At 52.4% G+C, this 27,215-nt stretch overlaps 1 protein-coding gene across 1 annotated transcript in view; it reads left to right on the forward strand.

Moving 5' to 3' along the window:
- Positions 1-9,953: 9,953 nt before the first annotated feature.
- The window catches only part of LOC128700220 (uncharacterized), a 132,576-nt gene continuing 115,314 nt past the window's right edge, over positions 9,954-27,215 (forward strand). The window contains exon 1 of the mRNA XM_070100651.1: positions 9,954-9,985. The gene's annotated coding sequence lies outside the window, so the exon portion shown is untranslated. The remainder of the gene's footprint in view (positions 9,986-27,215) is intronic.

The raw sequence follows: 27,215 nt of genomic DNA on the forward strand, positions 1-27,215 counted from the left end.
GCTTGAAGACATGTATTTTACAGAGGTATAAGCTTGTAGACATGTATTTTACAGAGGTATAAGCTTGTAGACATGTAGTTTTCAGAGGTATAAGCTTGTAGACATGTAGTTTTCAGAAGTATAAGCTTGTAGACATGTAGTTTTCAGAGGTATAAGCTTATAGACATGTAGTTTTCAGAGGTATAGGCTTGTAGACGTAAAGTTTTCAGAGGTATAAGCTTGTAGACGTTTAGTTTTCAGAGGTATAAGCTTGTATACTTGTAGTTTTCAGAGGTATAAGATTGTAGACTTGTAGTTTTCAGAGGTATAAGCTTGTAGACATGTAGTTTTCAAAGGTATAAGCTTGTAGACGTATAGTTTTCATAGGTATAAGCTTGTAGACGTGTAGTTTTCAGAGGTATAAGCTTGTATACGTGTAGTTTTCAGAGGTATAAGCTTGTAGACGTGTAGTTTTCAGAGGTATAAGCTTGTAGACGTGTAGTTTACGGAGGTATAAGCTTGTAGACATGTAGTTTTCAGAGGTATATGCTTGTAGACGTATAGTTTTCAAAGGTATAAGCTTGTAGACATGTGGTTTTCAGAGGTATTAGATTGTAGACATGTAATTTTCAGAGGTATAAGCTTGTAGACATGTAGTTTTCAAAGGTATAAGCTTGTAGACGTGTAGTTTTCAGAGGTATAAGCTTGTAGACATGTAGTTTTCAGAGGTATAAGCTTGTAGACGTGTAGTTTTTAGAGGTATAAGCTTGTAGACATGTAGTTTTCATAGGTATAAGTTTGTAGACGTGTAATTTTCAGAAGTATAAGCTTGTAGACATGTAGTTTTCAAAAGTATAAGCTTGTAGACATGTGGTTTTCAGAGGTATAAGCTTGTAGACATGTAGTTTTCAGAGGTATAAGCTCGTAGACATGTAGTTTTCAGAGGTATAACTTGTAGACATGTAGTTTTCAGAGGTATAAGCTTGTATACATGTAGTTTTCAGAGGTATAAGCTTTTAGACATGTAGTTTTCATAGGTATAAGCTTGTATACATGTAGTTTTCAGAGGTATAAGCTTGCAGACATGTAGTTTAAGAAGGTATAAGCTTGTAGACATGTAGTTTTCAGAGGTATAAGCTTGTAGACATGTAGTATTCAGAGGTATAAGCTTGTAGTTTTCAGAGGTATAAGCTTGTAGACATGTAGTTTTCAGAGGTATAAGCTTGTAGACGTATTTTTGAAAGGTATGAGCTTGTAGACATGTAGTTTTCAGAGGTATAAGCTTGTAGACATGTAGTTTTCAGAGGTATAAGCTTGTAGACATGTAGTTTTCAAAGGTATAAGCTTGTAGACGTATTTTTGAAAGGTATGAGCTTGTAGACATGTAGTTTTCATAGGTATAAGCTTGTAGACGTGTAGTTTTCAAAGGTATGAGCTTGTAGACATGTAGTTTTCAGAGGTATAAGCTTGGTTCACTGACTATAAAGTTAGTAAATTAATGAGTTTCATTGTTGTGGGTTGTTATAACGTAATCTATAGTGGTCGTAAAATTTCTCTTGTTCTGTACAAATGAATTCAGTTGCCAGAAAAAAAATATTCACCTTTTATTTTTCCATTATTAATGACGGTAACGATTAGGGCAGAGTTATTTAATACTGGCATAGAGAGTTATATCGTGCCTCTTCTTAAAGCTATGTATGGTTTCTGCCTTCCACTCTAATATCCAGGTGGTTCCACTTTATGAACACTCTTAGGTTGAAGAAATTTTACTTTGAAATTGAACAAGAATTTTCTAATGTTTACCGTCTACATCAGTTCATCAGAGACTTGAGACGACGTTCATCTTGGTCTCTCCTGGACACTATACCGTTGTTCCTGACTATGAAGCCAGTTTATTCCCCACTGTATTTGGCTGAAGATTCCTACTGTCTAGGTGAAACATTTCAACAATGAAGATACACAACTGCTGCACATGTGTCTTACTGAAAGAAGATACATAGTCCTCAGTAACAGTGTCAAACACGTCTCCAAAGTCTCCAACTCCACATTCTAAGCAGCTGCCACTATACCCAGTACGCTGAGGTGACTTGTACCTCTGGCACCTGAAGTGCCTCAAAGGTTCAGGGTTGTACGTCCTGACCGGGTATTTTCTCCATTAACCTGAGCTAGGGAAGGTTCATAATGTTTGATCAAGATCTGCCTCGTAGATACATTGTAGACCTTCTGGCTCTGAGCCGCTCGGCTTTCAGGATGTTTTTGTTACTGCGGATTGCATCAAGAAGCATGTCTAGTGGATAGCCCATTAGTACGCCTTTTGTTACTCGCATTATGGATTTTAGTTCTGTTAGGACAAGTGATGACTCGAAATCGTTCACCTTCTACAGTACCTCATTTGGAGACACTGATATCTTCAGGTCATATTTCCTCTCAAGGTGAACTATAACAGCATACTGGGTGTGGTGGTGTCCTTTGTGTATCAACCTGAATTCGTCGCCTGCAGATGGTTTAGTTTGCTCAGTTTGAGGCAAGACAACACTGTGTCTTCACTGGGACCTCGGGATTCTTGCTTCCTGCCAGTCTACTTCTGTCTGTGGTTGGGATGAACATTAACTCATCCCTATCTCACTGGCCCGGTTGGTTTCACTTGCCTCGCGGTCCCTGTGAGTTGTCTCGCAGCTTCTTCCCCACAACTCAGCCCCACATTCTAAAATCCGAGTCCTCGGTTGTGTCCACGGAACATCGTGATTTCTTCCTTTCGGAACGAGTCATGTATCTCTATGTGCCCAAATGCAGAGATAACTAAGAACGAGTATATATAATCAGGTGGCAAGCTGTGAAAGAGTGGTAGTAGTAGAAGTAGTGGTAGTAGTAGTAGTACTAATAGTAGTAGTAGTAGCAGTAGTAGTAGTAGTCGTACATGTATGGTGGGAAAGGTAGGGGTAGAGACTGACTTGTCAGCATCATGTTACAGTGGTCTCCAGAGTGGGTAATATCCTATTGATCAACATTTTAGAGAGTGTAACTTCCGGATTTCTGAAGGATAGTGTTACTGATAACAGTTAGTGAACAGAAGCTGCGCTAATTGTGCCAGTAACACTATCCATTCAAAATCCAGAAGTTACACGATATCCAAATTGTTATTCAATATATTATTGTTGCTGTTGCTGGTACTGGTGCTGCTGCTACTGCTGCTGGTGCTGCTGGTGCTGTTGGTGCTGGTGCTGCTGCTACTGCTGCTACTGCTGCTGGTGCTGCTGCTACTGCTGCTGGTGCTGCTGGTGCTGTTGGTGCTGGTGCTTCTGCTACTGCTGCTGGTGCTGCTGCTACTGCTGCTGGTGCTGCTGGTGCTGTTGGTGCTGGTGCTGCTGCTGGTGCTGCTGGTGCTGTTGGTGCTGGTGCTGCTGCTACTGCTGCTGGTGCTGCTGGTGCTGTTGGTGCTGGTGCTGCTGGTGCTGCTGGTGCTGCTGGTGCTGTTGGTGCTGGTGCTGCTGTTACTGCTGCTGCTGGTGCTGGTGCTGCTGGTGTTCGTGCTGCTGATGGTGCTGGTGCTGCTGCTGCTGCTACTGCTGCTGGTGCTGCTGGTGCTGTTGGTGCTGCTGCTGCTGCTACTGCTGCTGGTGCTGCTGGTGCTGTTGGTGCTGGTGCTACTGCTACTGCTGCTGCTGGTACTGGTGCTGCTGCTACTGCTGCTGGTGCTGCTGGTGCTGGTGCTGCTGGTGTTCGTGCTGCTGATGGTGCTCGTGCTGCTGGTGCTGCTGGTGCTGCTGCTACTGCTGCTGGTGCTTGTGCTGCTGCTGGTGATGCTGGAGCTACTGGTGCTGCTGCTACTGCTGCTGGTGCTGTTAGTGCTACTCTTGCTGGCGCTGCTGCTGCTGTTGCTGGTGCTGGTGCTGCTGCTGGTGCTGCTGGTGCTGCTGGTGCTGCTGCTACTGCTGCTGGTGCTGTTAGTGCTACTCTTGCTGGCGCTGCTGCTGCTGTTGCTGGTGCTGGTGCTGCTGCTGGTGCTGCTGGTGCTGCTGATGCTGTTCTTGATGCTGTTGCTGGTGATGGTGCTGCTGTTGCTGGTGTTGCTGCTGCTGGTGTTGCTGCTGCTGGTGTTGCTGCTGCTGGTGTTGGCGCTGGTGCTGCTGCTGTTGATGGTGCTGGTGCTGCTGGTGCTGCTGCTGGTGCTGCTGGTGATGCTGATGCTGCTGGTGCTGGTGCAAGTGCTGCTGGAGTTGCTGGAGCTGCTGGTCCTGCTGCTGGTGGTGTTGGTGCTGGTGCTGCTGGTGCTGCTGGTGATGCTGGTGCTGCTGCTGGTGCTGGTGCAAGTGCTGCTGGAGTTGCTGGAGCTGCTGGTCCTGCTGCTGGTGGTGTTGGTGCTGGTGCTGCTGGTGCTGCTGGTGATGCTGGTGCTGCTGCTGGTTCTGCTAGTGCTGGTGCTGCTGGTTCTGCTAGTGCTGCTGCTGCTGTTGGTGGTGATGGTGCTGCTGGTGTTGGTGCTGCTGGTGTTGGCGCTGCTGCTGCTGGTGCTGCTGATGCCGTTGGTGCTGCTGCTTGTGATGCTGGTGCTGGTGTTGCTGGTGCTGCTGCTGCTGCTGCTGATGGTGGTGGAGCTGGTGCTGCTGCTGCTGCTTCTGCTACTACTGCTGGTGCTGTTAGTGCTACTGTTGCTGGCGCTGTTGCTGCTGTTGTTGGTGCTGGTGCTGCTGATGCTGTTCTTGCTGCTGTTGCTGGTGATGGTGCTGCTGTTGCTGCTGGTGCTGCTGCTTGTGATGCTGGTGCTGGTGTTGCTGATGCTGTTGATACTGCTGGTGCTATTTCTGCTGCTGCTGCTGATACTGCTGGTGCTGGTGCTCCTGATGGTGGTGCTGCTGGTGCTGCTGCTGCTGCTGCTGATACTGCTGCTGATACTGCTGCTGCTGCTGCTGCTGATACTGCTGGTATTGGTGTTGCTGGTGATGGAGTTGCTGGTGCTGCTGATACTGCTGATGATACTGCTGCGGATACTGCTGCTGATACTGCTGCTGATACTGCTGATGATACTGCTGCTGATACTGCTGCTGATACTGCTGGTATTGGTGTTGCTGGTGATGGAGCTGCTGGTGCTGGTGCTGCTGCTGCTGCTGGTTCTGGTGGTGCTGCTGCTGCTGGTGCTACTGGTGGCCGTGTTAGTGGTGCTGGAGCTTCCGCTGGTGCTGGTTCTGGTGCTGCTGCTGCCGCTGGTGCTGCTGCTGGTGCTGCTGCTGGTGCTGCTGCTGGTGCTGTTGGTGCTGCTGCTGGTGCTGCTGCTGGTGTTGGTGGTGGTGCTGCTGCTGCCGCTGGTGCTGCTGCTGCTGTTGATACTGCTGCTGCTTGTGCTGGTGCTGCTGGTACTGCTGGTGCTGCTGGTGCTGCTGCCGCTGGGGCTGGTGCTGCTGCCGCTGGGGCTGGTGCTGCTGCTGCCGCTGGTGCTGCTGCTGCTGCCGCTGGGGCTGGTGCTGCTGCTGCCGCTGGTGCTGCTGCTGCTGCTGCCGCTAGTGCTGCTGCTGCTGCTGCCACTGGTGCTACTGCTGCTGCTGTTGGTGATGCTGGTACTAGCGTTGCTTCTGCGGTTCTTGCTGCTGCTGCTGCCGCTGGTGCTGTTGGTGCTGCTGCTGGTGCTGCTGCTGGTGTTGGTGGTGGTGCTGCTGCTGCCGCTGGTGCTGCTGCTGCTGTTGATACTGCTGCTGCTTGTGCTGGTGCTGCTGGTACTGCTGGTGCTGCTGGTGCTGCTGCCGCTGGGGCTGGTGCTGATGCCTCTGGGGCTGGTGCTGCTGCTGCCGCTGGTGCTGCTGCTGCTGCCGCTGGTGCTGCTGCTGCTGCTGCCGCTGGTGCTGCTGCTGCTGCTGCCGCTAGTGCTGCTGCTGCTGCTGCCGCTGGTGCTACTGCTGCTGCTGTTGGTGATGCTGGTACTAGTGTTGCTTTTGCGGTTCTTGCTGCTGCTGCTGCCGCTGGTGCTGCTGCTGCTGCCGCTGGTGCTGCTGCTGCTGCCGCTGGTGCTGCTGCTGCTGCCGCTGGTGGTGCTGCTGCTGCCGCTGGTGCTGCTGCTGCTGCTGCCGCTGCTGCTGCTGCTACTGTTGCTGCCGCTGGTGCTGCTGCTGCTGCTGCTGCTGGTGATGCTGGTATTAGCGTTGCTTCTGCGGTTCTTGCTGCTGCTGCTGCTGCCGCTGGTGCTGCTGCTGCTGCCGCTGGTGCTGCTGCTCCTGGTGGTGATGCAGCTGGTGCTGCTGATACTAGCGTTGCTGCTGCTGTCCTTGCTGCTGCTGCTGCCGCTGGTGCTGCTGATACTAGCGTTGCTGCTGCGGTTCTTGCTGCTGCTGCTGCCGCTGGTGCTGCTGCTGCTGCCGCTGCTGCTGCTGCTGCTGCTGGTTCTGGTGGTGCTGCTGCTGCTGGTGCTACTGGTGGCTGTGTTAGTGGTGCTGGAGCTTCTGCTGGTGCTGGTTCTGGTGCTTCTGCTGCTGCTGGTGCTGCTGCTGCTGGTCCGGCTGCTGGTGCTCTTGGTGCTGCTGCTGGTGCTGCTGCTGGTGTTGGTGGTGTTGCTGCTGCTGCCGCTGGTGCTGCTGCTGCTGTTGATACTGCTGCTGCTTGTGCTGATGCTGCTGGTACTGCTGGTGCTGCTGGTGCTACTGCTGGTGCTGCTGCTGGTGCTGCTGCTGGTGTTGGTGGTGTTGCTGCTGCTGCCGCTGGTGCTGCTGCTGCTGTTGATACTGCTGCTGCTTGTGCTGGTGCTGCTGGTACTGCTGGTGCTGCTGGTGCTGCTGCCGCTGGGGCTGGTGCTGCTGCCGCTGGGGCTGGTGCTGCTGCTGCCGCTGGTGCTGCTGCTGCTGCCGCTGGTGCTGCTGCTGCTGCTGCTGCCGCTGGTGCTGCTGCCGCTGCTGCCGCTAGTGCTGCTGCTGCTGCCGCTGGTGCTACTGCTGCTGCTGTTGGTGATGCTGGTACTAGCGTTGCTTCTGCGGTTCTTGCTGCTGCTGCTGCCACTGGTGGTGGTGCTGCTGCCGCTGGTGGTGCTGCTGCTGCCGCTGGTGCTGCTGCTGCTGCCGCTGGTGCTGCTGCTGCTGCTGCTGCTGCTGCCGCTGGTGCTGCTGCTGCTGCTGCTGCTGCTGCTGCTGCTGCTGCTGGTGATGCTGGTATTAGCGTTGCTTTTGCGGTTCTTGCTGCTGCTGCTGCTGCCGCTGGTGCTGCTGCTCCTGGTGGTGATGCAGCTGGTGCTGCTGATACTAGCGTTGCTGCTGCTGTTCTTGCTGTTGCTGCTGCCGCTGGTGCTGCTGATACTAGCGTTGCTGCTGCGGTTCTTGCTGCTGTTGCTGGTGCTGGCAACAGCAGCTTTCTCAGTCCAGTACAGAGAAGAATGGTGGAAGATGTGGAGTTGGAGGTAATGATTCCCTCTCCTGGAGTCCATCAGTGTTTACTCCATCAGTGTTGATCAGAGTACAGCATCAGCACGGTGAAGGAGGACTCAACACCAGAGTACAGTTACTACACACAGGTCAGGAGGACTCAACACCACAGTACAGTTACTACACACAGGTCAGGAGGACTCAACACCAGAGTACAGTTACTACACACAGGTCAGGAGGACTCAACACCAGAGTACAGTTACTACACACAGGTCAGGAGGACTCAACACCAGAGTACAGTTACTACACACAGGTCAGGAGGACTCAACACCAGAGTACAGTTACTACACACAGAACAGGAGTACTCAACACCACAGTAGAGTTACTACACACAGGTCAGGAGGACTCAACACCAGAGTACAGTTACTACACACAGGTCAGGAGGACTCAACACCACAGTACAGTTACTACACACAGGTCAGGAGTACTCAACACCACAGTAGAGTTACTACACACAGGTCAGGAGGACTCAACACCAGAGTACAGATACTACACACAGGTCAGGAGGACTCAACACCAGAGTACAGATACTACACACAGGTCAGGAGTACTCAACACCAGAGTGCAGTTACTACACACAGGTCAGGAGTACTCAACACCAGAGTACAGATACTACACACAGGTCAAGAGGACTCAACACCAGAGTACAGATACTACACACAGGTCAAGAGGATTCAACACCAGAGTGCAGTTACTACACACAGGTCAGGAGGACTCAACACCAGAGTGCAGTTACTACACACAGGTCAGGAGTACTCAACACCAGAGTGCAGTTACTACACACAGGTCAGGAGAACTCAACACCAGAGTACAGATACTACACACAGGTCAGGAGTACTCAACACCAGAGTGCAGTTACTACACACAGGTCAGGAGTACTCAACACCAGAGTACAGATACTACACACAGGTCAAGAGGACTCAACACCAGAGTACAGATACTACACACAGGTCAAGAGGACTCAACACCAGAGTACAGATACTACACAGGTCAGGAGTACTCAACACCAGAGTGCAGTTACTACACACAGGTCAGGAGGACTCAACACCAGAGTACAGATATTACACACAGGTCAGGAGGACTCAACACCAGAGTACAGATATTACACACAGGTCAGGAGGACTCAACACCAGAGTACAGATACTACACACAGGTCAGGAGGACTCAACACCAGAGTACAGATACTACACACAGGTCAGGAGGACTCAACACCAGAGTACAGATACTACACACAGGTCAGGAGGACTCAACACCAGAGTACAGATACTACACACAGGTCAGGAGGACTCAACACCAGAGTACAGATACCTAAGTATTGCCCGGGTGTCTCAAGTTATTTGTGTTATGTTCCAGTAACAGTATTGTGCCTTTTTATTCTTAAGTAAATTACGTTGTTTTCATCCTTAATTGTCCAACTATTGAGGAATATAGATAGACAGTGTAATAAGCTACGTGACATGTCAAAATAACCTATGTGACATGTCAAAATAACCTATGTGACATGTCAAAATAACCTATGTGACATGTCAAAATAACCTATGTGACATGTCAAAATAACCTATGTGACATGTCAAAATAACCTATGTGACATGTCAGAAGGCCTAGTTCCTAGGCCTTTTGTGTATCCATATGCTCTTGCGGTACCCTCCACAGGATGGATATGGAGTGCACAATAAACTAGCCACTTCGGTGGCAAAATCTAAAAAAAAAAAAAAATCTAAAATCACACTTATCTCTCTCTTTCTCTAAATCACAGGAGCCGTCACTTTTGATCCAAAGAAGCTGGAGTCCTCCTCACAGTTGTGGTCAGGGTACCCGCACATCCTGACGCCCAGCTTCCAGGACACAGCACACAACATCACTGCTCTGGTGGGAGATTCTGCCTTCCTTCCCTGCACTGTGTCTCATCTGGGTGACCGATCAGTAAGTAACAACCCTCTCCTATCCTTCCCTGCACTGTGTCTCACCTGGGTGACCGATCAGTAAGTAACAACCCTCTCCTATCCTTCCCTGCACTGTGTCTCATCTGGGTGACCGATCAGTAAGTAACAACCCTCTCCTATCCTTCCCTGCACTGTGTCTCATCTGGGTGACCGATCAGTAAGTAACAACCCTCTCCTATCCTTCCCTGCACTGTGTCTCACCTGGGTGACCGATCAGTAAGTAACAACCCTCTCCTATCCTTCCCTGCACTGTGTCTCATCTGGGTGACCGATCAGTAAGTAACAACCCTCTCCTATCCTTCCCTGCACTGTGTCTCATCTGGGTGACCGATCAGTAAGTAACAACCCTCTCCTATCCTTCCCTGCACTGTGTCTCATCTGGGTGACCGATCAGTAAGTAACAACCCTCTCCTATCCTTCCCTGCACTGTGTCTCATCTGGGTGACCGATCAGTAAGTAACAACCCTCTCCTATCCTTCCCTGCACTGTGTCTCACCTGGGTGACCGATATCCTTCCCTGCACTGTGTCTCACCTGGGTGACCGATCAGTAAGTAACAACCCTCTCCTATCCTTCCCTGCACTGTGTCTCACCTGGGTGACCGATCAGTAAGTAACAACCCTCTCCTATCCTTCCCTGCACTGTGTCTCATCTGGGTGACCGATCAGTAAGTAACAACCCTCTCCTATCCTTCCCTGCACTGTCTCACCTGGGTGACCGATCAGTAAGTAACAACCCTCTCCTATCCTTCCCTGCACTGTGTCTCACCTGGGTGACCGATCAGTAAGTAACAGCCCTCTCCTATCCTTCCCTGCTCTGTGTCTCACTCTGGTGACCGATCAGTAAGTAACAACCCTCTCCTATCCTTCCCTGCACTGTGTCTCATCTGGGTGACCGATAAGAAAGTAACAACCCTCTCCTATCCTTCCCTGCACTGTATCTCACTCTGGTGACCGATCAGTAAGTAACACCCCTCTCCTATCCTTCCCTGCACTGTGTCTCACCTGGGTGACCGATCAGTAAGTAACACCCCTCTCCTATCCTTCCCTGCACTGTGTCTCACCTGGGTGACCGATCAGTAAGTAACACCCCTCTCCTATCCTTCCCTGCACTGTGTCTCACCTGGGTGACCGATCAGTAAGTAACAACCCTCTCCTATCCTTCCCTGCACTGTGTCTCACCTGGGTGACCGATCAGTAAGTAACAACCCTCTTCTATCCTTCCCTGCACTGTGTCTCACCTGGGTGACCGATCAGTAAGTAACAACCCTCTCCTATCCTTCCCTGCACTGTGTCTCACCTGGGTGACCGATCAATAAGTAACAACCCTCTCATATCTTCCCTGCACTGTGTCTCACCTGGGTGACCGATCAGTAAGTAACACTCTCCTATCCCCTGTGTGTCTCACCTGGGTGACCGATCAATAAGTAACACCCCTCTTCTATCCTTCCCTGCACTGTGTCTCACCTGGGTGACCGATCAGTAAGTAACAACCCTCTCCTATACTTCCCTGCACTGTCTCACCTGGGTGACCGATCAGTAAGTAACAACCCTCTCCTATGCTTCCCTGCACTGTGTCTCACCTGGGTGACCGATCAGTAAGTAACATCCCTGTACAACGTTTACTTCAGGCCCATATTGGAGTATGCAGCACCAGTTGGGAACCCACACCTGGCCAAGCACGTCGAGATATTAGAGAAAATGGTTTACAACAAGACTAGCCCTGGAGCTAAGGCCTATGAGAGAGGTTAAAGGAAATCTACCTGACGACACTGGAGAACAGGAGGGATAGGTAGGACATGATAACGACAAATAAAATACTGAGAGGAATCGACAAGGTGGACAGAGACAGGATGTTGTAGAGATGGGACACAGCAACAAGGGGTCACAATTGGAAGTTGAAGACTCAGATGAGCCACTGGGATATTAAGAAATATTTCTTCAGTCATAGAGTTATCAATAAGTAGAATAGTCTGGGAAGTGATGTAGTGGAGGCAGGATCCATACATATAAGAACAAGGTATGATCAAGCTTACGGAGCAGGGAGGGAGGGACTTAGTGGCGACCAGTGACGAGGCGGGGTCAGGCGCTATGACTCAACCCCTGCAACCACAATTAAGTGAGTACAAATAGGTGAGTAAACACATGACTTTATCGCTTGCAAACACAACTAGGTGAGTACAACTGCAAGATTGGAACTGTTTACCTGGAGTTTACCTGGAGAGAGTTCCGGGGGTCAATGCCCCAGCGGCCCGGTCTGTGACCAGGCCTCCTTTTGGATCAGAGCCTGATCAACCAGGCTGTTGCTGCTTGCTGCACGCAAACCAACGTACGAGCCACAGCCCGGCTGGTCAGGAACCGACTTTAGGTGCTTGTCTAGTGCCAGCTTGAAGACTGCCAGGGGTCTGTTGGTAATCCCCCTTATGTATGCTGGGAGGCAGTTGAACAGTCTCGGGTCCCTGACACTTATTGTATGGTCTCTTAACGTGCTAGTGACACCCCTGCTTTTCATTGGGGGGATGTTGCATCGTCTGCCAAGTCTTTTGCTTTCGTAGTGAGTGATTTTCGTGTGCAAGTTCGGTACTAGTCCCCCTAGGATTTTCCAGGTGTATATAATCATGTATCTCTCCCGCCTGCGTTCCAGGGAATACAGGTTTAGAAACCTCAAGCGCTCCCAGTAATTGAGGTGTTTTATCTCCGTTATGCGCGCTGTGAAGGTTCTCTGTACATTTTCTAGGTCAGCAATTTCACCTGCCTTGAAAGGTGCTGTTAGTGTGCAGCAATATTCCAGCCTAGATAGAACAAGTGACCTGAAGAGCGTCATCATGGGCTTGGCATCCCTAGTTTTGAAGGATCTCATTATCCATCCTGTCATTTTTCTAGCAGATGCGATTGATACAATATTATGGTCCTTGAAGGTGAGATCCTCCGACATGATCACTCCCAGATCTTTGACGTTGGTGTTTCGCTCTATTTTGTGGCCAGAATTTGTTTTGTACTCTGATGAAGATTTAATTTCCTCGTGTTTACCATATCTGAGTAATTGAAATTTCTCATCGTTGAACTTCATATTGTTTTCTGCAGCCCACTGAAAGATTTGGTTGATGTCCGCCTGGAGCCTTGCAGTGTCTGCAATGGAAGACACTGTCATGCAGATTCGGGTGTCATCTGCAAAGGAAGACACGGTGCTGTGGCTGACATCCTTGTCTATGTCGGATATGAGGATATGAGGATATGTCGGATATGAGTAAAAGGACACAAGTGCAACTAATGTGACATTTTATTGTGGCAACGTTTCGCTCTCCAGGAGCTTTGTCAAGGCTTGATAAAGCTCCTGGAGAGCGAAACGTTGCCACAATAAAATGTCACATTAGTTGCACTTGTTTCCTTTTACTTTACATATTGTCGGTAATTCTACCAAATATATATGATTGGAAATGGATGAGTGGAACTGAGTTCAACTAAATATGTACTACTAGAAGCGTTAAACTGAGTACTGCTGAATGAGTACAACTAGATAAGTGCAGCTGGATGACTGCAACTGGATAAATGCAACTAGGTGAGTACAACTACGTGAGTGCAACTAGGCGAGTACAACTACGTGAGTTCAAACAGTGTTTCTCATCTACTCTCCTCCTGCCCATCCTCTTCTCAATATACATTTCACTACACAATAATACTCTTGCCACTGTTACCAACGTACACTTGAGTAAAGGAACATATCGTTGCTAGAAATTGCTTACAATACATCACAGCTCCGACAATGGATAGTTTCAATTGGCATCTTTCCCAGGAGGCGAAAACGAGTTGCATGTGCCAGGCACTCACACAACAGGGCCAGGCACTCACACATCAGGGCCAGGCACTTGGAGAAGAGGGCTGGAAATTGCAATTTCTGGTGAAAAAGCGAAATTACGTAACAAGGTTCTCAAAATTCGCTGTAATGCATGAAGTGGTGCAGGTTCTGGGCAAGCCACAGCCGCAGGTGATGGGTAGGGAGAGGGGCCAGGCTCTGGGCAAGTCACAGTCCTCGGGTGATGGGTAGGGAGAGGGGCCAGGCTCTGGGCAAGTCACAGTCCTCGGGTGATGGGTAGGGAGAGGAGCCAGGCTCTGGGCAAGCCACAGTCCTCGGGTGATGGGAAGGGAGAGGGGCCAGGCTCAGGGCAAGCCACAGTCCTCGGGTGATGGGTAGGAAGAGGGGCCAGGATCAGGGCAAGCCACAGTCCGCGGGTGATGGGTAGGGAGAGGGGCAAGGCTCTGGGCAAGCCACAGTCCTCAGGTTATGAGTAGGGAGAGGGAAAAGGCTCTGGGCAAGCCACAGTCCTCGGGTGGTGTGAAGGGAGAGGGCCCAGGCTCTGGGCAAGCCACAGACCTCGGGTGATGGGTAACGAGAGGAGCCAGGCTCTGGGCAAGACACAGTACTAGGGTAATGGGTAGGGAGAGGAGCCAGGATCTGAGCAAGCCACAGTCCTAGGGTGATGAGTAGGGAGAGGGGCCAGGCTCTGGGCAATCCACAGTCCTCGGGTGATGGGTAGTGAGAGGGGCCAGGCTCTGGGCAAGCCACAGTCCTCGGGTGATGGGTAGGGAGAGGGGCCAGGCTCTGGGCAAGCCACAGTCCTCGGGTGATGGGTAGGGAGAGAAGCCAGGCTCTGGGCAAGCCACAGTCCTCGGGTGATGGGTAGGGAGAGGGGCCAGGCTCTGGGCAAGCCACACTCCTCGGGTGATGTGAAGGGAGAGGGGCCAGGCTCTGGGCAAGCCACAGTCCTCAGGTGATGGGTAAGGAGAGGAGCCAGGCTCTGGGCAAGCCACAGCCCTCGGGTGATGGGTAGGGAGAGGAGCCAGGATCCGAGCAAGCCACAGTCCTCCGGTGATGGGCAGGGAGAGGGGCCAGGCTCTGGGCAAGCCACAGTCCTCGGGTGATGGGTATGGAGAGGGGCCAGGCTCCGGGCAAGCCACAGTCCTCGGGTGATGGGTAGGGAGAGGGGCCAGGCTCTGGGCAAGCCACAGTCCTCGGGTGATGGGTAGGGAGAGAGGCCAGGCTCTGGGCAAGCCACAGTCCTCGGGTGATGGGTAGGGAGAGGAGCCAGGCTCTGGGCAAGCCAATGTCCGCGGGTGATGGGTCGAGAGACGAGCCAGGTTCTGGGCAAGCCACAGTCTGTGGGTGATGGGTAGGGAGAGGGGCCAGGCTCTGGGCAAGCCAGAGTCCAGGCTCTGGGCAAGCCACAGTCCTCAGGTGATGGGTAAGGAGAGGAGCCAGGCTCTGGGCAAGCCACAGCCCTCGGGTGATGGGTAGGGAGAGGAGCCAGGATCCGAGCAAGCCACAGTCCTCCGGTGTCGGGTGATGGGTAGGGAGAGGGGCCAGGCTCAGGGCAAGCCACAGTCCTCGGGTGATGGGTAGGGAGAGAAGCCAGGCTCTGGGCAAGCCACAGTCCTCGGGTGATGCGTAGGGAGAGGAGCCAGGCTCTGGGCAAGCCAATGTCCGCGGGTGATGGGTAGAGAGACGAGCCAGGTTCTGGGCAAGCCACAGTCTGTGGGTGATGGGTAGGGAGAGGGGCCAGGCTCTGGGCAAGCCAGAGTCCTCGGGTGATGGGTAGGGAGAGGGGCCAGGCTCAGGGCAAGCCACAGTCCTCGGGTGATGTGTAAAGCGAGGGGCCAGGCTCTGGGCAAGCCAAAGTCCTAGGGTGATGGGTAAGGAGAGGAGCCAGGCTCTGCGCAAGCCACAGTCCTCGGTTGATGGGAAGGGAGAGGAGCCAGAATCTGGGAAAGCCAGAGTCCTCGGGTGATGGGTAGGGAGAGGGGCCAGGCTCTGGGAAAGCCAAAGTCCTCGGGTGATGGGTAGGGAGAGGGCCAGGCTCTGGGCAAGCCACAGTCCTCGGGTGATGGGTAGGGAGAGGGGACAGGCTCTGGGCAAGCCACAGTCATCGGGTGATGGGTAGGGAGAGGGGACAGGCTCTGGGCAAGCCACAGTCCTCGGGTGATGGGTAGGGAGAGGGGCCAGGCTCTAGGCAAGCCAGATTCCTCGGGTAATGGGTAGGGAGAGGAGCCAGGCTCTGGGCAAGCCACAGTCTTCGGGTGATGGGTAGGGAGAGGAGGCAGGCTCTGGGCAAGCCACAGTCTTCGGGTGATGGGTAAGGAGAGGAGCCAGGCTCTGCGCAAGCCACAGTCCTCGGGTGATGGGAAGGGAGAGGAACCAGAATCTGGGAAAGCCAGAGTCCTCGGGTGATGGGTAGGGAGAGGGGCCAGGCTCTGGGAAAGCCAAAGTCCTCGGGTGATGGGTAGGGAGAGGGCCAGGCTCTGGGCAAGCCACAGTCCTCGGGTGATGGGTAGGGAGAGGGGACAGGCTCTGGGCAAGCCACAGTCATCGGGTGATGGGTAGGGAGAGGGGACAGGCTCTGGGCAAGCCACAGTCCTCGGGTGATGGGTAGGGAGAGGGGCCAGGCTCTGGGCAAGCCACAGTCTTCGGGTGATGGGTAGGGAGAGGAGCCAGGCTCTGGGTAAGCCACAGTCTACGGGTGATGGGTAGGGAGATGAGCCAGGCTCTTGAAGGCCAGGTTCTAATGATGGCTTGAGGAAGTTCCTCTTGAAACCTACTATTATTACTAAGATTAATAGACAAGACAAACATAACTGGGCTGCACCACAAGAACTACGTAAACACTAATTAATCATATTTAAAAAAAAAAAAAACTTCCTTAATTACTGATGTGTAGACTCCAAGAACTGTTGTTCCACCTCAGTATATCCCAATGGATAATTAAACACCTAACTACCATTGTCAGAAGATTTCGGATTCACATATTAGAAATGATGTTGACCTTACAGAGAGGCTCACGAAATTAAATATATAACATAGCTTTACTCTTTACTTCCCTCTAGTCTAGAGATCATTGATAAGTTCCTAGACTCAGTGGTTAAGTGCCATTAATTAAATTCACTACAGAGCACGAAGTAGATAACAAATCGCTTTTTATTACGATAAACTTTATAAACCCTAGGCGTTGTTAGTCTAGGGGACTTTTCAAGGAGAATTGTTCTATAGTTGTATCGTAATAAGGTTGTAGGGAGATCAACAAATTTTAAAATGTATCTTTAATATAGAATAGATATTTTTATAGACAAAGTATTTTGTTGTACCTTATTCTTAATATATAAACAGACTATATATTACTTAAATATGAAGACCTTCAATTCTTGTTGTATGAACCTTTCATATACAGTTGACAAAGGTTACATTATTTCCTATTTTCTAAGGAGATTAGGTTAATGGCTTAGCACACTCGAGTCTCCACAGACGAGAACTTCTGTTTAAGGAAAATTTCACAATTTCTGGTGACGTAAGCGAGTAAAGTGAGTAAGCTCTGGAAACCTTCTCTACACAGAGAGAAGTGCTGTACTGTTTAATCTACCCCACTCACACCTGACGTCAGCTCGCTTCAGGCGAGTAGTGTAGAAGTGATGCCAAACAAATTGGTCGTTACCCATTTCCTCAGCAGAATAAATATATACATATAATGAAAAATGGGAAAGGTGAAAATGAATATTTAATATTATAAAGCTGATTACTCTCGTTTTAGCATTTAACGATAGTAATCGCAATATAATATTAGAAAGATGAGCAAATGTGAAAGACATATATCATAACTACATCTCTGCATAACACCCCTTCCCTTAGGACAGTATGTAGTACTGGGAACACTGAATTTTTGTTTTGGTATTTCGCGACCTAGCTGCCAGGGAGTGTGGACGTGCCTCGTACCTCTCTGATGAGTCTAGCAAGCTATCCAGTGACGTCATGGTATTCAGCGTGAGGAGGCGGGTGAATACTGTTGGTATATAGCTTGTTCGGGGGGCGATTACGCCTGAGAATGAACAAGTTTTGCTACCCAAGATAATCCGTGACACTTATGGTATTGCGGACAAGGATTTGTACGGTGTGGCATTAAATGGCGCCTACCGAATTTTTGTGAAACTACTCTACGAGCCAGTGTACGAGAAGCTGGTTGAGCAATTCCAAGATCTCTGCGTAGATGTGTCCCCTGAAGTGCATGTGCGTATGGTGGATGTTTCTCGACAATATACGTGGGTGAAACTGCGCAATGTGCCCTTCGAGGCCGATGCAACGGATCTCCACAGTGTTTTCAGAAGATACGGAGTGGTACACATGGCTAAACGAGGCATGCGGGTGGCTGGGGCGTATGCTGGTCTCCCAGACGGTTCGTTTACCCTTAAGATGTCTCTACGCCAGGCCATACCATCGTATGTGTACCTTGATGACTTCCGAATACAGGTCATGGTGTCGTATGCTGGTCAACGACGGACGTGCCGCCTCTGCGGTGACTATGATCATTTGGCAGCGGAGTGTGGGCAGCGAGGGCAAGCCAGAAGGCCGGCCGGTGGATCAACGAATGATGATGGGCAGGAGGCTCCCATACATGGACGAAAAGGAGATGGTGGCCACGGTCGGCTTTGGAGTGAGGAGATTGAGGAGCCAGTGGTGGTGTCGAATCTGCAGCTGTCGTCTCTCGAGTCGCCTACATCGCCGGTGGTACAGCAGGCTTCCGGGGAGGACCAGGTGACGGTGGAAGTGGAGGACTTGGATGCGACAATAGCGTCTGTTTTGCATACCATGTTCTCATCTACGGATGTGGTCTCCCCGGCTGTGACGACGGCCAGTCCGGAGATCGTGTCTGTGGCGGTCGAGCAGCAGCAGGAGGAGGTTGTTGGTGCTGGTGGGACTGGCGGGGAAGTGGTGACCCCTCGCCAGGCTCTGGGCAAGCCACAGTCCTCGGGTGATGGGTAGGGAGAGGAGCCAGGCTCTGGGCAAGCCACAGTCCTCGGGTGATGGGTAGGGAGAGGGGCCAGGTTCTGGGCAAGCCACAGTCCTCGGGTGATGGGTAGGGAGAGGGGCCAGGCTCTGGGCAAGCCACAGTCCTCGGGTGATGGGTAGGGAGAGGGGCCAGGCTCTGGGCAAGCCACAGTCCTCGGGTGATTGGTAGGGAGAGGAGCCAGGCTCTGGGCAAGCCACAGTCTTCGGGTGATGGGTAGGGAGAGAAGCCAGGTTCTGAGCAAGCCACAGTCCTCGTGTGATGGGTAGCCAGAGGAGCCAGGCTCTGGGCAAGCCACAGTCCTCGGGTGATGGGTAGGGAGAGGAGCCAGGCTCTCGGCAAGCAAAAGTCCTCGGGTGATGGGTAGGGAGAGGGGCCAGGCTCTGGGCAAGCCACAGTCCTCGGGTGATGGGTAGGGAGAGGGGCCAGGCTCTGGGCAACCCAAAGTCCGCGGGTGATGGGTAGAGAGAGGAGCCAGGTTCTGGGCAAGCCACAGTCTGCGGGTGATGGGTAGCGAGAGGGGCAAGGCTCTGGGCAAGCCACAGTCCTCGTGTGATGGGTAGGGAGAGGGGCCAGGCTCAGGGCAAGCCACAGTCCTCGGATGATGTGTAGGGAGATGGGCCAGGCTCTGGGGAAGCCACAGTCCTCGGGTGATGGGTAAAGGGAGGAGCCAGGCTCTGGGCAAGCCACAGTCCTCGAGTGATGGGTAGGTAGAGGAGCCAGGATCTGGGCAAGCCAGAGTCCTCGGGTGATGGGTAGGGAAATGGGCCAGGCTCTGGGCAAGCCACAGTCCTTGGGTGATGGGTAGGGAGAGGGGCCAGGCTCTGCGCAAGCCACAGTCCTCGGGTGATGGGTAGGGAGAGAAGCTAGGCTCTGGGTAAGCCACAGTCCTTGGGTGATGGGTAGGGAGAGAGGCCAGGCTCTGGGAAAGCCACAGTCCTCGGGTGGTGGGTAGGGAGAATGGCCAGGCTCTGGGCAAGCCACAGTCCTCGGGTGATGGATAGGGAGAGGGGCCAGGCTCTGGGCAAGCCACAGTCCTCGGGTGATGGGTAGGGAGAGGAGCCAGGCTCTGGGCAAGCCACAGTCCTCGGGTGATGGGTAGGGAGAGGAGCCAGGCTCTGGGAAAGCCACAGTCCTCGGGTGATGGGTAGGGAGAGGAGCCAGGCTCTGGGCAAGCCACAGTCCTCGGGTGATGGGTAGGGAGAGGAGCCAGGCTCTGGGAAAGCCACAGTCCTCGTGTGATGGGTAGGGAGAGGGGCCAGGCTCAGGGCAAGCCACAGTCCTCGGATGATGTGTAGGGAGATGGGCCAGGCTCTGGGGAAGCCACAGTCCTCGGGTGATGGGTAAAGGGAGGAGCCAGGCTCTGGGCAAGCCACAGTCCTCGAGTGATGGGTAGGTAGAGGAGCCAGGATCTGGGCAAGCCAGAGTCCTCGGGTGATGGGTAGGGAGAGGGGCCAGGTTCTGGGCAAGCCACAGTCCTTGGGTGATGGGTAGGGAGAGGGGCCAGGCTCTGCGCAAGCCACAGTCCTCGGGTGATGGGTAGGGAGAGAAGCTAGGCTCTGGGTAAGCCACAGTCCTCGGGTGATGGGTAGGGAGAGAGGCCAGGCTCTGGGAAAGCCACAGTCCTCGGGTGATGGGTAGGGAGAGGAGCCAGGCTCTGGGCAAGCCACAGTCCTCGGGTGATGGGTAGGGAGAGGAGCCAGGCTCTGGGAAAGCCACAGTCCTCGGGTGATGGGTAGGGAGAGGAGCCAGGCTCTGGGCAAGCCACAGTCCTCGGGTGATGGGTAGGGAGAGGAGCCAGGCTCTGGGCAAGCCACAGTCCTCGGGTGATGGGTAGGGAGAGGAGCCAGGCTCTGGGCAAGCCACAGTCCTCGGGTGATGGGTAAGGGGAGGAGCCAAGATCTGGGCAAGCCACAGTCCTCGGGTGATGGGTAGGGAGAGGAGCCAAGATCTGGGAAAGCCACAGTCCTCGGGTTATGGGTAGGGAGAGAAGCCAGGCTCTGGGCAAGCCACAGTCCTCGGGTGATGGGTAGGGAGAGGAGCCAGGCTCTGGGCAAGCCACAGTCCTCGGGTGATGGGTAGGGAGAGGGGCCAGGCTCTAGGCAAGCCAGAGACCTCGGGTGATGGGTAGGGAGAGCAGCCAGGCTCTGGGCAATCCACAGTCCTCGGGTGATGGGTATGGAGAAAGGCCAGGCTCTTGGCAAGCCACAGTCCTCGGGTGATGAGTAGGGAGAGGAGCCAGGCTCTGAGCAAGCCACAGTCCTCGGGTGATGGGTATGGAGAGGAGCCAGGCTCTGGGCAAGCCACAGTCCTCGGGTGATGGGTAGGGAGAGAAGCCAGGCTCTGGGCAAGCCACAGTCCTCAGGTAATGGGTAGGGAGAGGAGCCAGGCTCTTGGCAAGCCACAGTCCTCGGGTGATGAGTAGGGAGAGGAGCCAGGCTCTGAGCAAGCCACAGTCCTCGGGTGATGGGTAGGAAGAGGAGCCAGGCTCTGGGCAAGCCACAGTCCTCGGGTGATGGGTAGGGAGAGGGGCCAGGCTCTTGGCAAGCCACAGTCCTCGGGTGATGGGTAGGGAGAGGGGACAAGCTCTGGGCAAACCACAGTCCTCGGGTGATGGGTAGGGAGAGGGGCCAGGCTCTAGGCAAGCCAGAGTCCTCGGGTGATGGGTAGGGAGAGGAGCCAGGCTCTGGGCAAGCCACAGTCTTCGGGTGATGGGTAGGGAGAGGAGCAAGGCTCTGGGTAAGCCACAGTCTTAGGGTGATGGGTAGGGAGAGGAGCCAGGCTCTGGGCAAGCCACAGTCTTTGGGTGATGGGTAGGGAGAGGAGCCAGGCTCTGGGCAAGCCACAGTCTACGAGTGATAGGTAGGGAGAGGAGCCTGGTTCTGGGCAAGCCACAGTCCTCGGGTGATGCGTAGGGAGAGGAGCCAATCTCTGGGCAAGCCACAGTCCTCGAGTGATGGGTAGGGAGAGGGGCCAGGCTCTGGGCAAGCCACAGTCCTAGGTGATGGGTAGGGAGTGGGGCCAGGATCTGGGGAAGCCACAGTCCTCGGGTGATGGGTAGGGAGAGGAGCCAGGCTCTGGGCAAGCCACAGTCCTCGGGTGATGGGTAGGGAGAGGAGCCAGGCTCTGGGCAAGCCACAGTCTTCGGGTGATGGGTAGGGAGAGGAGCCAGGCTCTTGGCGAGCCACAGTCCTCGGGTGATGGGTAGGGAGAGGAGCCAGGCTCTGGGCAAGCCACAGTCCTCGGGTGATGGGTAGGGAAAGGGGCCAGGCTCTGGGCAAGCCACATTCTTCGGGTGATGGGTAGGGAGAGGGGCCAGGCTCTGGGCAAGCCACAGTCCTCGGGAGATGGGTAGGGAGAGGAGCCATGCTCTGGGCAAGCCACAGTCCTCGGGTGATGGGTAGGGAGAGGGGCCAGGCTCTGGGCAAGCCACAGCCCTCGGGTGATGGGTAGGGAGAGGGGCCAGGCTCTAGGCAAGCCAGAGTCCTCGGGTGATGGGTAGGGAGAGGAGCCAGGCTCTGGGCAAGCCACAGTCTTCGGGTGATGGGTAGGGAGAGGAGCAAGGCTCTCGGTAAGCCACAGTCTTAGGGTGATGGGTAGGGAGAGGAGCCAGGCTCTGGGCAAGCCACAGTCTTTGGGTGATGGGTAGGGAGAGGAGCCAGGCTCTGGGCAAGCCACAGTCTTAGGGTGATGGGTAGGGAGAGGAGCCAGGCTCTGGGCAAGCCACAGTCTTTGGGTGATGGGTAGGGAGAGGAGCCAGGCTCTGGGCAAGCCACAGTCCTCGAGTGATGAGTAGGATGAGGGGCCAGGCTCTGGGCAAGCCACAGTCCTAGGTGATGGGTAGGGAGTGGGGCCAGGATCTGGGGAAGCCACAGTTCTCTGGTGATGGGTAGGGAGAGGAGCCAGGCTCTGGGCAAGCCACAGTCCTCGGGTGATGGGTAGGGAGAGGGGCCAGGCTCTGGGCAAGTCACATTCTTCGGGTGATGGGTAGGGAGAGGGGCCAGGCTCTGGGCAAGCCACAGTCCTCGGGTGATGGGTAGGGAGAGGGGCCAGGCTCTAGGCAAGCCAGATTCCTCGGGTGATGGGTAGGGAGAGGAGCCAGGCTCTGGGCAAGCCAGATTCCTCGGGTGATGGGTAGGGAGAGGAGCCAGGCTCTAGGCAAGCCAAATTCCTCGGGTGATGGGTAGGGAGATGAGCCAGGCTCTTGAAGGCCAGGTTCTAATGATGGCTTGAGGAAGTTCCTCTTGAAACCTACTATTATTACTAAGATTAATAGACAAGACAAACATAACTGGGCTGCACCACAAGAACTACGTAAAAACTAATTAATCATATTTAAAAAAAAAAAAAAAAAACTTCCTTAATTACTGATGTGTATTATTATTATTATTATAATCAAGGGGGAAGCGCTAAACCCGTAGGATTATACAGCGCCCAGGGGAGGGGGGATGTGGAAGGCCTTCAGGCTTAATTCGGGGAACTGGAGCACAGATCCAATTCCTTAAATCAAGAGCCCCTCACCAACATCAAGGAACCTTCCATGAGGGGTACTGATGTGTAGACTCCAAGAACTGTTGTTCCACCTCAGTATATCCCAATGGATAATTAAACACCTAACTACCATTGTCAGAAGATTTCGGATTCACATATTAAAAATGATATTGACCTTACAGAGAGGCTCACGAAATTAAATATATAACATAGCTTTACTCTTTACTTCCCTCTAGTCTAGAGATCATTGATAAGTTCCTAGACTCAGTGGTTAAGTGCCATTAATTAAATTCACAACAGAGCACGAAGTAGATAACAAATCGCTTTTTATTACGATAAACTTTATAAACCCTAGGCGTTGTTAGTCTAGGGGACTTTTCAAGGAGAATTGTTCTCTAGTTCTATCGTAATAAGGTTGTAGGGAGATCAACAAATTTTAAAATGTATCTTTAATATAGAATAGATATTTTTATAGACAAAGTATTTTGTTGTACCTTATTCTTAATATATAAACAGACTATATATTACTTAAATATGAAGACCTTCAATTTTTGTTGTATGAACCTTTCATATACAGTTGACAAAGGTTACATTATTTCCTATTTTCTAAGGAGATTAGGTTAATGGCTTAGCAAACTCGAAGTCTCCACAGACGAGAACTTCTCGTTAAGGAAAATTTCACAATTTCTGGTGACGTAAGCGAGTAAAGTGAGTAAGCTGTGGAGACCTTCTCTACACAGAGAGAAGTGCTGTACTGTTTAATCTACCCCACTCACACCTGACGTCAGCTCGCTTCAGGCGAGTAGTGTAGAAGTGATGCCAAACAAATTGGTCGTTACCCATTTCCTCAGCAGAATAAATATATACATATAATGAAAAATGGGAAAGGTGAAAATTAATATTTAATATTATAAAGCTGATTACTCTCGTTTTAGCATTTAACGATAGTAATCGCAATATAATATTAGAAAGATGAGCAAATGTGAAAGACATATCATAACTACATCTCTGCATAACACCCCTTCCCTTAGGACAGTATGTAGTACTGGGAACACTGAATTTTTGTTTTGGTATTTCGCGACCTAGCTGCCAGGGAGTGTGGACGTGCCTCGTACCTCTCTGATGAGTCTAGCAAGCTATCCAGTGACGTCATGGTATTCAGCGTGAGGAGGCGGGTGAATACCATTGGTATACAGCTTGTTCGGGGGGCGATTACGCCTGAGAATGAACAAGTTTTGCTACCCAAGAGGTATTGCGGACAAGGATTTGTACGGTGTGGCATTAAATGGCGCCTACCGAATTTTTGTGAAACTACTCTACGAGCCAGTGTACGAGAAGCTGGTTGAGCAATTCCAAGATCTCTGCGTAGATGTGTCCCCTGAAGGGCATGTGCGTATGGTGGATGTTTCTCGACAATATACGTGGGTGAAACTGCACAATGTGCCCTTCGAGGCCGATGCAACAGATCTCCACAGTGTTTTCAGAAGATACGGAGTGGTACACATGGCTAAATGAGGCATGCGGGTGGCTGGGGCGTATGCTGGTCTCCCAGACGGTTCGTTTACTCTTAAGATGTCTCTACGCCAGGCCATACCATCGTATGTGTACCTTGATGACTTCCGAATACAGGTCATGGTGTTGTATGCTGGTCAACGACGGATGTGCCGCCTCTGCGGTGACTATGATCATATGGCAGCGGAGTGTGGGCAGCGAGGGCAGGCCAGAAGGCCGGCTGGTGGATCAACGAATGATGATGGGCAGGAGGCTCCCATACATGGACGAAAAGGAGATGGTGGCCACGGTCGGCTTTGGAGTGAGGAGATTGAGGAGCCAGTGGTGGTGTCGAATCTGGAGCTGTCGTCTCTCGAGTCGCCTACATCACCGGTGGTACAGCAGGCTTCCGGGGAGGACCAGGTGACGGTGGAAGTGGAGGACTTGGATGCGACAATAGTGTCTGTTTTGCATACCATGTTCTCATCTACGGATGTGGTCTCCCCGGCTGTGACGACGGCCAGTCCGGAGATCGTGTCTGTGGCGGACGAGCAGCAGCAGGAGGAGGTTGTTGGTGCTGGTGGGACTGGCGGGGACGTGGTGACCCCTCGCCAGGCTCTGGGCAAGCCACAGTCCTCGGGTGATGGGTAGGGAGAGGAGCCAGGCTCTGGGCAAGCCACAGTCCTCGGGTGATGGGTAGGGAGAGGGGCCAGGCTCTGGGCAAGCCACAGTCCTCGGGTGATGGGTAGGGAGAGGGGACAGGCTCTGGGCAAGCCACAGTCCGCGGGTGATGGGTAGCGAGAGGAGCCAGGTTCTGGGCAAGCAACACTCCTCGGGTGATGGGTAGGGAGAGGGGCCAGGCTCTGGGCAAGCCACAGTCCTCGGGTGATGGGTAGGGAGTGGGGACAGGCTCTGGGCAAGCCACAGTCCGCAGGTGATGGGTAGAGAGAGGAGCCAGGTTCTGGGCAAGCCACAGTCCGTGGGTGATGGGTAGGGAGAGGGGCCAGGCTCTGGGCAAGCCACAGTCCTCGGGTGATGGGTAGGGAGAGGAGCCATGATCTGGGCAAGCCAGAATCCTCGGGTGATGGGTAGGGAGAGGGGCCAGGCTCTGGGCAAGCCACAGTCCTCGGGTGATGGGTAGGGAGATGGGCCAGGCTCTAGCCTTGAATAGTCAGTCCAGATGATAGGAACACAGGTTCTTTACCACTGCAAAGATGAGGGGTAGTTGTCTGCTGTTGCCTACAGTGAATCAGGTAGGTATATCAAGAAGTGACGTCTCAGGACTTCATCCGTCTCCTTCACGTTTCTTTGGTTGGCAGATGACCCGAGCTGTCGTTCCAAGCTAGAAAGAGACAAAGGTTACCTACTGCTTAAGAAATCACTCTCCATGATAAGCTCGTGGGCATGGCCCTGCACGGGCCATGGGCACAAACACACAAGCCTGTGTAACCCACCTACGACTTAACAATAAAGTAAGAAGCCTCCGAAGACGTATCATTCACAACCCGCTACCAGAATACCAAAACAAGCGTCGTTATAAATGGTGACAGCGGTGCTTGCAGCAGTTGTGTTTGCCTGGAGAGAGGGAGGAAGAGGTATGAAGTCATCTTCACTTCATCACCCTACACAAGAAGCATCCGTCTCTCAACGAGTTATCCTGATGTCGTGTCTGCACGTTTGAGCATCCAGACACAGGTACTAGTAGGATCCAGCCGAAATTTGCCGAATTTCTTCGAGAATTGTACGTGGCGTCACAGTGACCCCACGCTACAGCGTCCCACGCTACAGTGTCCCATGCTGTTTCTCAAGTCACGTGTTCAGCATCACTTGTATGTTGCTGTTGTTGTTCAGCTCAGCACAGCTGTTTCAGCAAGCCAGAGGTGAGTTTTGTGGTGATTTCTGCGTCCAGTGTGAGCTTCTCCACGTGTTTGTGGGTGGGGGAGGAGGAGGAGGAGAGACCGCTAGATGCTCGCCCTGCCATACACTCACCCACGCTCCTCGCCACCACACTACCATACATTCACCACTGCCCACTCCCTCTGCTGTGTTTTCTGCTGTTTTTCGTATGAATTCATTGCCAGTGCTGTGTATCCGAGTGCCTGAGGCCACTCGAAGCTACGTGGATCACGACGTCACGTGGGTGTGGGCGATGTCACGTAAACCTACAAAGCCACGTGAGTTACCAGATGTCCCAGGCCTCATGCTGTGGTCTGCTGCCCGCATCACATCGACGCCACCCACGATGTTGCCCGACTTCATGACGTCACGATGTCTGCTGACGTCACCTCACGATGTCTGCCTGACGTCACCTCGAGATGTCTGTTGACGTCACTGCTGCTGACGTCACCTTGCAACATCACGCCTGACATCACATGATGTCACATCGAGTGTTCTAGTAATTATTTCAGTATTGTCGAGAAGATTGAGAGAAGATATATGTCGTGTGTTAATTAATTCCTCTCAGTCAGTGTTCTCACATTTTAGTATGTCTTAGTCAGTTTTATGCGCAGAAAAGCATCATTTGCTAGTTAAGCCATGTAGTACCGTATGTACAGCGGTGTGTTTGTAAGTTTTCCGTGTGTCCAGTGAGGTCTGTGGTCAGACCCTTGAGTTGCACCACTGTGCTAAGTCACCCTCCTGACCAGTGTTTGACAGCTGATTTCTCAGCCCTGAGCGTATGAGCCCCCTTGTACAGAAAGCTTTTATGCTCATCGCTCGTGTTGTTCTGCAGAATCGTACCTGCTACGATTCCCATCGAGATTTGTTTCACTTCACCTCCAGACCGTCAGAGTGCAGTTATATGTAGAGAAACAAGTCTGGGGATGCTTAGGCTAACCTCTGCTATAACTCCAACTGTCGAGAGATGATACTCGTCAAGCCACAGCCAGGCCTGTCTACAATACCTAAAAGATGTGGTGATTATCTAAAACATTACATGAGACTTAAGACTGAAAGGACTAAGTTTATTATTGGTCAAAAGTGAAGCTTTCAACCAATATATCCACTAGAATAAGAGTAGAGGTTTTTACTTACAGTTGTGCTGGGAGCTGTGAGTCGAGTGATTACTGTTTGGTCGGAGCCCCACACGTCA

Source organism: Cherax quadricarinatus, chromosome 74 (genome assembly GCF_038502225.1).
Source record: "Cherax quadricarinatus isolate ZL_2023a chromosome 74, ASM3850222v1, whole genome shotgun sequence".
In the NCBI taxonomy this organism is placed as follows: domain Eukaryota; kingdom Metazoa; phylum Arthropoda; class Malacostraca; order Decapoda; family Parastacidae; genus Cherax; species Cherax quadricarinatus.